At 49.0% G+C, this 7,500-nt stretch overlaps 1 protein-coding gene across 1 annotated transcript in view; it reads left to right on the top strand.

The window, feature by feature from the left end:
* The window catches only part of LOC311223880 (uncharacterized protein), a 137,943-nt gene that overhangs the window by 108,169 nt on the left and 22,274 nt on the right, over window positions 1-7,500 (top strand). The window lies entirely within an intron of this gene.

Genomic DNA, 7,500 nt, shown 5'->3' with positions numbered 1-7,500 from the left:
AGCCCGCCAGGTCCTGCAATAGTCCTCAGCCCGCCGGGTCCTGCAATAGTCCTCAGCCCACCGGGTCCTGCAATAGTCCTCAGCCCGCCGGGTCCTGCAATAGTCCTCAGCCCACCGGGTCCTGCAATAGTCCTCAGCCCGCCGGGTCCTCAGCCCGCTGGGTTCTGCAATAGTCCTCAGCCCGCCGGGTCCTCAGCCCGCTGGGTTCTGCAATAGTCCTCAGCCCGCTGGGTTCTGCAATAGTCCTCAGCCCGCCAGGTCCTGCAATAGTCCTCAGCCCGCTGGGTTCTGCAATAGTCCTCAGCCCGCCGGATCGCGTGAATATTTAAGGCAACCAACTTGTGTTTAGCGTTTCTCTGATTGGCCAATACGCCCATGTGACCACGGCAGCGCGAGAGAGCGGCAGCGCGGAAATAGGCTGTCTATTGCCATTCTCTAAGTCAAACTCTAACCTTAACCAGCTCCTTAACAGCGCCTAAACTTAACCCTTCTAACCTTAACCAACTCCGAAACAATGCCTAACCTTAACCAACTCCGAAACAATGCCTAACCTTAACCAACTCCGAAACAATGCCTAACCTTAACCAACTCCGAAACAATGCCTAACCTTAACCAACTCCGAAACAATGCCTAACCTTAACCAACTCCGAAACAATGCCTAACCTTAACCAACTCCGAAACAATGCCTAACCTTAACCAACTCCGAAACAATGCCTAACCTTAAGCAACTCCGAAACAATGCCTAACCTTAAGCAACTCCGAAACAATGCCTAACCTTAAGCAACTCCGAAACAATGCCTAACCTTAAGCAACTCCGAAACAATGCCTAACCTTAACCAACTCCGAAACAATGCCTAACCTTAACCAACTCCGAAACAATGCCTAACCTTAACCAACTCCGAAACAATGCCTAACCTTAAGCAACTCCGAAACAATGCCTAACCTTAACCAACTCCGAAACAATGCCTAACCTTAACCAACTCCGAAACAATGCCTAACCTTAAGCAACTCCGAAACAATGCCTAACCTTAAGCAACTCCGAAACAATGCCTAACCTTAAGCAACTCCGAAACAATGCCTAACCTTAACCAACTCCGAAACAATGCCTAACCTTAAGCAACTCCGAAAACAATGCCTAACCTTAAGCAACTCCGAAACAATGCCTAACCTTAAGCAACTCCGAAACAATGCCTAACCTTAACCAACTCCGAAACAATGCCTAACCTTAAGCAACTCTGAAACAATGCCTAACCTTAACCAACTCCGAAACAATGCTTAAAGTTATGCCTAAACTTAATGGCGAAAGAATGCGAATGCACGTTAAAAAAAAAAAAAAATTGAAGGGAATCGAACTAGCGAGCAACAAGCCGTAGGATCCACAGCCATGAAGCCTTGCCAATTGAGCTATTTCTGGATACTGAATAAAGGGCGGTTACTGGCATATAATGCTGCCGCGACGGAGCTCCGCGGCAGAGCGGAGCTGCCGCGTCGCCGCGGGGGCGTGGCTAGACGCAAGTTGGGCGTGGTTAGACACAAGTTGGTTGCCTTTAATATTTAGGCCGCCGGATCCTCAGCCCACCGTATCCTCAGCCGGAGACGTGGTTCTGCAATATCAATGTGTGTAGCCTGAGAAATAAGATACAATAACTTCCTTACAATAACCATATAATATATAAATAGCCAACTAATAGGAAATAGGAGTCATTCCAGATATTGATACATACATTGATGAATACAAAAACGGGGCGTATGGCAAAACTTTTATTTTATAAACGGAAAGGTAAAAATAAACACAACACATGATGTATTCTTAATCTTACTAATAGGCTACATAAAAGCCTAAGAACAGTTTAATAAGCCAATCATATGGCGAATCGACATGGGTTTAATGCGTACCCCCCCTCCCCCCCAGTATCCACCCCCCTCCCCCCTGTAGAGGACGAGACGTGCGGTGACCGGAAGCCCGCTCTTCGTCAGCGCGTCGTAGCCGCCCCCCTCCACCACCAGGAGTCTGATTCCCAAATCAGCCAATGCCCGCAGTGCAACACTCCAATTCAGCCATTTGGTGGGACGGTCACGTGACCCAAATCAAATCAGCCAATGGAAGCGAGGGTCCTCAGCAAATCAGCCAATGGAAGCGAGGGTCCTCAGCAAATCAGCCAATGGAAGCGAGGGTCCTCAGCCCGCCGGGTCCTCAGCCCGCCGGGAGACGTGGTGCTGCAGCTAGATGCATCTCGCTACTGTACGAGTGCAGTGTGTCAGTCAGACAGAGGGGGAGGAGCCACAGAGAGATACTGTACGAGTGCAGTGTGTCAGTCAGACAGAGGGGGAGGAGCCACAGAGAGACAGAGGGGGAGGAGTTCTGGAAGAGAAAGCAACGTGTCTTCACTCCGTGATACTTCCGTGTTGTTCAGGTCAGTAAACTCTGTGGAAATACAGAAACACTACATCTTAACAGATGAACGTTATGTGGCGTGAATGTGAATGTATGTCATGAGTATTGATAACTGGTGAGTCTTTTATATCGAGTGTAAAAAGTACGAGCGGCGTGTTTAGAAAATGACGATTGTCACGCGATCAACTGAAGACGCTGTTGTTATCATTTTGTATATTGAAATATGTTTGTTCAATGCTGGGGCCCTGAACACTTGACACTTATTTTGAATAGGGTTATTTTGTTATCCGTGGATTTGGTTGTAAGGTTTTATGTTCCGTGACATGATGGCGCTGCTCCGACCGGCTGCCTCTCTGTTCGCTCCGTCGAGACTGTGTTTACTTTTGTTAATATTTATAGTTTTTAGAGTTTTGTTCGTACCAACTGTTGGTGCATTTAATGTATATGACCGTCAGTCACTCATAGACATTGGATTACGGGAAACTTACCAACTGGATTACTCACTGGATCAGCTTTCCGAACCGCATCAATGGCCTGAAGAAATTCTCCGGAGATCAGGACCAGATCCTTTGTTCCTAGACCCCAGGAACAGAGGAACCAGACGGCGAGGGAAGAGGGCTGGGATCCGTAACAGGCTGAGATCCAGACGCCACCGTACACCACTGCCCAGTATATTGCTAGCCAATGTACAATCAATTGACAATAAACTGGATGACATCCGAGCAAGGATTCAATATCAAAGAGACGTTAGGGACTGCAACGTCCTCTGCTTCACCGAGACGTGGTTGACGCCGGACGTCCCAGACCACGCAATTCAACCGGCTGATCACTTCTTTATCCATCGCAAGGATCGGTCATCAGCAGAGTCCGGTAAACAACGTGGAGGAGGTATTGCCTTCATGTTTAACAAAAATTGGAGCGATCCAACGAACGTGAAGGAATTATCCAACCACTGCTCCCCAGAACTGGAATATATAACCATCAAGTGTCGTCCTTTCTTCCTCCCGAGGGAGTTAACGGCGATCGTCCTGGTCGGAGTGTATATTCCACCGCAAGCCAGCAACAAGGTTGCGCTCTCCAGACTACACGACGAGGTAAATAGAATCCAAGTGGCGAATGTTAACGCCGCCATTTTAGTTCTGGGAGATTTCAATAGCGCCAATCTGAGAAAGGTATTGCCTGACTTCTATCAGCATGTGACTTGCAACACCAGAGGCGGTAACATCCTAGATCACTGTTACACGCAATTTAAAGGTGGCTACAAGGCTCATTCTGATAGTGGCTTTGGCAAGTCAGATCACGCATCCATTTTTCTTTCACCAAAGTACAGACAGAGAATTAAAAGTACTCCCGTAGTCTCGCGAGAGGTGCAGAAATGGGATGTGACGTCAGAGGAGACGATCCGGTCAGTGTTTCACCACACAGACTGGAATGTGTTCCGCGACACAGATAACATTAATGCCTACACGGAGACAGTGCTGGACTATGTTTGTACTAGGGTGAAAGAAACAATCCCCACTACCAAAATGAAAGTTTACCCAAATCAAAAACCCTGGGTAGACAAATCCGTCCGTGAAGCTCTGAGAGAGCGCACCAAAGCATACAACGACGGCCTAGAGGCAGGCAACATGAATGACCACAAGGTGGCGCGATACAACGTAAGGAGGACAGTGTCAGAGGCCAAACGACGCTACAGGGATAAAATTGAACTCCAGTTTGAACAAGCTGACTCTAGAGCTATGTGGCAGGGGCTCAAAACGATGACAGACTACAAAGGCGCCTCCCTCAAACTGAACAGTGACATCTCCTTAGCAAATGACCTCAATACCTTCTATGCGAGGTTTGATGCTGGTAATAACAACACCAGCTCACAAGCCTCGGCAATGGGGGGGGGGGGGGTCGGCTGCTGAAGGAGGCGCAGTGTTCAGGGTAACAGAGCATGAGGTGAGGCGGACCTTTAAAAAAGTGAATATCAGGAAGGCAGCAGGTCCAGACGGCATCCCCGGCCGCGTCCTAAAAGTCTGTGCCGACCAACTGGCCCCAGTATTCACTGACATATTTAACCTGTCCTTAGAACAGGCTGTCATCCCCACCTGCCTGAAGAAGTCCACTATTATCCCTGTACCCAAAAAATCCAAGCCTGCTTGCCTCAACGACTACCGCCCTGTAGCTCTCACCTCCATAGCCATGAAGTGCTTCGAGAAGCTAGTAAAGGGCTACATCTGCTCCTCCCTCCCCATCAACATGGACCCCCTGCAATTTGCATACCGCCCCAACAGGTCCACGGAGGACGCCATATCCCATGTGCTGCACACAGCAGCATCACACCTGGACAAGAGGCAGGGGAACTATGTGAGAATGCTATTCATCGACTACAGCTCGGCATTCAATACCATAGTCCCCTCCATACTCATAGCCAAGCTCAGGGACCTGGGCTTGGGCTATGACCTCTGCCAGTGGGTCTTGGACTTCCTGACTGGCAGACCCCAGGTGGTGAGAGCAGGCAACTGCACCTCCTCATCCATCACCCTCAACATAGGGGCCCCCCAGGGCTGTGTTCTGAGTCCCCTCCTCTACTCCCTGTACACACACGACTGTGTAGCTCAGCGGAGTAGCAATACAATCGTCAAATTTGCTGACGACACAGTGGTGGTGGGCCTGATCTCTGCCAACGACGAGAGGGCCTACCTGGAAGAGGTCAAGGTCCTGGCGGGATGGTGCCAGGAAAACAGCCTCTCCCTGAACGTCAGCAAAACAAAGGAGATGATTGTGGACTTCAGGAGGTCGGGGGTCAAGGACTACAGCCCCCTCAGCATCGACGGGGCACCGGTTGAGAGAGTCAACAGCTTTAAGTACCTCGGAGCCTACATATCCGAGGACTTGACATGGACCACACACATCGACAGTGTTGTGAAGAAGGCACGACAACGCCTCTACTTCCTCAGGCGCCTAAGGAAGTTCCAAGTCAGCCAGAAGATCCTTAAGAACTTCTACTCATGTACAATAGAGAGCATCTTGACCGGCAACATCACCTCCTGGTTTGGGAATAGCACTGCACAAGACCGAAGCAGACTACAAAGAGTGACACGTTCAGCCGAACACACAATTGGAGGGGGGCTCCCCACCCTCCAGAACATTTACTACAAGCGTTGCAAGGGCAAGGCTAAGAGAATCATTAAAGACTCCAGTCACCCGAACAACTGCCTCTTTGAACTTCTGCGGTCAGGCAAGCGATACCGGAGTCTCAAGGCGAGCACAGAAAGACTCAGAAGAAGCTTCTATCCCCAGGCCATCAGGCTGCTAAACGAACAATGAATGAACACTACACAACAACAACCACCAAACGCACATAGCACACACATCCACACGCACACACTCACTTTAAACAAACACTGTAGCACCCACTCCACACACTTTATAGCACACACCCACTTTAAACAAACACACTGTAGCACCCACTCCCCACACTTTATATTTATGGATGAAGGATTGCACTACAACTCGTACACCTTACTGTAAATTGTAACTAAAATTGTACCTCATCCCATTTCTGCTTTGCACTAGATAGTACTGTACATTAGTACACTGCATAGTATTGTGTATTGTATATTATATGGTAACTCAGAACATTGTACATATGTCTATACCGAACACTGTGACCTCATTTTCTTCTTCTAAATTCATGCCATTATGTTATTATGTTATTTGATACTATCTTGTCTAGCACAGTCTCTGGAGCGTAACAGTAAGAAGCATTTTGTATGAAAGTATTCTGTACTTCTGTATGACAACTATTAAAGAACTTGAACTTGAACTTGAACTACAGCTCAGCGTTCAACACCATAGTCCCCACCAGACTGGTGGACAAGCTGATCGAGCTGGGTCTGAGCTCCGCTCTGAGCGCCTGGGTACTGGACTTTCTGAGCGAAAGGCCCCAGGCGGTCAGGGTGGGGGGTCAGACCTCCAACACCATCACCCTGAGCATCGGGTCCCCCCAGGGCTGTGTTCTGAGCCCCCTGCTGTACTCACTATACACACACGACTGTGTGGCCAAGTTCAGCTCCAACTCCATAGTGAAGTTTGCGGACGACACAGTGGTGGTGGGGCTGATCTCGGACAACGACGATAAGGCCTACCGGGAGGAGGTTGAGGTACTGGAACGCTGGTGCCAGGACAACAGCCTGCTCCTGAACATTGGTAAAACCAAGGAGCTGATCGTGGATTATAGGAGAGGACAGCAGGAGACACACACACCACTGAGGATAAACGTGGCTACCGTGGACAGGGTGAGCAGCTTTAAGTACCTGGGGGTCCACATCTCAGAGAATCTGACATGGTCAACACACATAGACTCAGTCGTAAAAAAGGCGAAGCAGCACCTCTACCACCTGAGACAGTTAAGGAAGTTCAGAGTATCTGGGAAGATACTCCAGTCCTTCTACTCCGGAGCTGTAGAGCGCATCTTGACTGGAAACATCACTGCCTGGTATGGAAACAGCACGGCACAGGACAAGAAGGCCCTACAGAGAGTGGTGCGCTCAGCCGAGCGTACCACGGGTATTGCACTACCTACCCTGCAGGTTCTATACAACAAGAGGTGCAAATCCAGAGCCTGCAGAATAATGAAAGACCCCCACCACCCCAATAACAGCCTGTTCAAGCTGCTGAGGTCAGGCAGACGCCTGCGAACACCAGCTACTAGGACAGAGAGACTTCGGCTCAGCTTCTTCCCCCAGGCCATCAGAGCCTTGAACAATGAACTCTCCACACACAAGCACACGTGAGCACACACACGACACACACACTGTACACGCTCACACACTAGCAGCCACTTTAACATGAGCAAGAAACACACTCATGCTGCACACGCCCACACTTATGGCCACTAAGGAAAGGTCACTTTAAAAATAGTATAGTATAACCTGAGATTGTATAAAATAGCAATGTACAGAAAGACCCAGTGCCTCATCCGTAGCTAACAGTGTATTGCACTACCACAGGACCTAGCATGTCCTTCATGCTCTGTAAATAACTTATGTACATATACCGATATGCCCTACTATGTTACTTGTTTATTGCACAATGTTGTTTTATTGGATTCTATT

Source organism: Notolepis coatsorum (genome assembly GCF_963971535.1).
Source record: "Notolepis coatsorum genome assembly, chromosome: 2".
Lineage (NCBI taxonomy): Eukaryota > Metazoa > Chordata > Actinopteri > Aulopiformes > Paralepididae > Notolepis > Notolepis coatsorum.
Note: the sequence above shows the minus strand (reverse complement) of the source record. Positions and strands in the feature narration are given on the sequence as shown.